We start from the raw sequence: 3,302 nt of genomic DNA, 5'->3' as shown, positions 1-3,302 counted from the left end.
CGCCAGCGGGAAACCCTTTAACATCCCCCTCCTCTGTACCTAGAGCTGGGAAGTCCCTCTAGCAGCCCTGGCTCTGAGTTTCTCATCTCTTGCTCCCCAAGAGTCCCACTGAGGAGCCGCAGACGTTTTTCTGGGAAGAGATGAGGAGAGGGGCTCTCCAGGGATGCTCCAGTAGATCTGGGCAGCAGTGAGATCTTTAGGGAAGGAAACATTCCTGCCTGGGTCAGGGTCCCTGCCTGGGTCAGCAGCCAGCGCAGGGGTGCGCAGCATCCCAAAAACAAGCTTTGCACCAGCAAACAAATGGCACTGAGTCCCTGCTGGGCTTAAAAAGAGGGGGAAAAGTATTAAAATGGTTGAAACCAATATGTTGTGTGGGTTGACTTACACCTCCATGGCAGTGCCAGCCCCTGGGCGGTGGGAATATGCTGGTACTGGCCTGATTTTTGTCGTTCCCTGAGCCCAGAGAAGTTCTATCTGCATTTAGGTGGCTTGAAGCTGCATTTGCTGAAGTGAAAAATCTGCCAGGACAGCTAAAGCCACCCGCACCTTTGCACACCCTCATTTAACGTCTGCCTTTGCTTTCCTCCAGGGCTCAGCATCATCTCACAACTCTTCCTCACCCTAAAGCTGCCCCAAGCCTCCTACCTGGCCTCAGCTCCGCCGGCCTCCAGCTGTCCCCTGCATTATTAAACCAGAACCACCTTATCAGCCCCAATCTTTTTCCACTCCCGCCTGGTTCCAGCTCGGCCAGCCGCAGAACTGACGAGAAGAGCCAGAAGCCCAGCCCTCGGGGAGTCTCGTTCTTTGGGGAGCTGGAGCTGCCCCCCAATTCACACTCCCCTCCCAGCGGCCCCTTTGTGGGGGGGACAACCCACTGCTTCCCTGCCCCGAGACCCCCGGGAAGCAGCCCTGGCTGCCCCCTGGGCTCGGAGCCGCTCCAACACCTGGTTTTAATAATAAACAGCGCGGGAAGGGACAAAGGAGCCTTGCGGGAGGGCGGCGGGATGCAGGGAGGGAGCTGGCAGGTGGGGAGGGAAGGGGGGATGCTAAGAGGGGCATCAGCCCAGGAGCTACGTGGGGATGAAGAGGTCTGGCCCCCAGGCGGGTTAGAGCCCTGAGCTGCCCATCGCCGTGTCCCCTCTCTAAAACAAACACCTCTCACAGAACCGGGTTAACTGCAGCCACGGCAAAGCCAGAGTTAACGGAAATTGGTTATAAGACAATTTTCCCGGATACTAGAAACATCTTTTTGTCATCTGTCCTTTGACATTTCACGTCTATTTTACATCGCCAGCGTTTTCTGATTTAGGTTGTGACATTTAAATGGGCGCTTCGCATTTACGGTCGTAGGTGTTGTAAATACCTTATATATAAATGTCTTCTAATGCACAGACATTCATACATACATTTGTATCTTCAAAACATGACCTATAAAACTTTACAGGAAAATATACAACTTCCACAAATCGATTTCTATTGGCATTGTAATCTAGGAGTACATCGACATATAACAAAAATACATTGACATTTTTTAGACACCAGAATTTAGCACTATTTTATCTCAAAGTGTAAACACGTCACTTCAAAATCATGCGAGGCATTAGAAGAAATATTTTGCATGGCTCTTGTTCAAGGACTTGGTGACTTATGCTGAGTCCCTCCTGCCTAGGCAAGTCCCACGAGAAGGCTGCGGTCAGGGCCAGGGCTAGAGGGACAAGGTCACGTCCCAGCAGCTACAGGGGTCACGCCAAGGGACACGGCCACTCTCCCCGCTCCAGGACGTGCTGTGCTGGGTCTCATGAGGGTTTTGGCTCCCCCAAATCTGACCTTCTGCATGGGTCCCATCAGTCCAGCAGCAGCAGCAGCACCTCCACCACCTCCTCGCCCAGGCAGGTCCCGGGGTGTCGTGTCTGCACCCCACTCCATCACAATATGCCCCAGGAGGGGGTCCCCAGCCTGGAGGAAAGGGCTTATGGAAGGCAGCAAAGCCATCAACTCATTCGCAGTCCTGCTGCAGTGTGAAATATTTGCGTCATCTGGTTTTAACCTCCAGCCATCTGGTGTGGGGATGCTGTTCTCCGGGGAGCAAGGGGCTCCTCCGCAGTCGGTGAGCTCTGTTACTTACAGGGTACGAATCCACCCTTGCTTCTTCCCGCAGGAGAGCATTTTCCATGGCCCTTCCGGACTCCATCGCTGGTTTTTAAGAGCAGAGGTCTTGGACAGGTTAGTGCTTGCCAGACTCGGCCCCATTCATGTATTTCTTTGGAGAAGCAGAAGCAGGAGGTGGTTAGCTTGATGGGGAGGGTCACAGATTTCGCCAACATAAAATCATAGCATAGACGTTTTTTGATTTAAATAACTCCGATTTCTGCTAAGTCTCATTGTAATCTTGTCGATTTAAATGTCAAGCACCAGCAGGCTGCAAAGGCTGGACCCAGCGCAGAGCACTTGGAGGAGGAATCCAGCCCACCCGGGAACTGCTGAGCACCCCCACCTCCACCCGCTCTGGGAAGCCAACACAGGAGATGACTTTCAAGTCACCCAAGCAGTTTCTTTCCTTGTCCCACCACCCGCTCTGCTCACCAGACGATGGAAGGCACAGTGTCCCCCCACAGGGGTTTGCACCCCATGTACCCCCAGGACCCTCATGGAGCTGCCTGCACCCTGACTGCCAGCACAGCCACATCACTCCCGTGCTGCAAAACCCCTTTCTGTCCCCTCCGTTCCAGGGCTGGGCAAGCAACAGGGGGGTTGAATTAAGCAGGCAAGCCCAGCATCACACAGCCTGGGCACTGATGGACTCTGCATCCCGCCAGGATTAACCAAAGCATGCCCAAGGAGCCAGGGAGGATGCAGGACATGTCGGGGCACAGACACAGCTACGGGATGTATCGGGGCATGGCTGCAGCACAAATCGAGGTGCAGAGAGCAGCCCCGGGGCTGGACCTGACCCCGCAGTGGCTCCCCAGCCACCCCAGCCCGGCATGGAGTTTGCCGAGTTTGCACATTTTCAGCAGATACAGAAGCTAAAAAAACCATCACCAGTGCCAAGGCAGGTCACAGGGTGAGGGGCACAGTGCCTTCCTCTACGAGGCTGTGCGAGGGCAGAGCCCTCCTCATCCTCCCAGGAAACCTGGGGCTATTGCACAGGGCTGAGCTGTGCTCCTGGCCCAGTTAATTAACAAGCAATTAACTCAGGGCCAAGCTGGGCAGCAGCTGGTCCCACCTGGAGCAGCGCAGCCGAGGGTGGAAGGGGGTTGCACATCAGCCCAGGGGCTGGACGGGGGGGTGGTGCGAGCTGG

Source organism: Apaloderma vittatum, unplaced genomic scaffold (genome assembly GCF_000703405.1).
Source record: "Apaloderma vittatum isolate BGI_N311 unplaced genomic scaffold, ASM70340v1 scaffold34244, whole genome shotgun sequence".
In the NCBI taxonomy this organism is placed as follows: Eukaryota; Metazoa; Chordata; class Aves; order Trogoniformes; family Trogonidae; genus Apaloderma; species Apaloderma vittatum.
The sequence above is the reverse complement of the archived record's forward strand: the minus strand, read 5'-3'. Positions refer to the sequence as shown.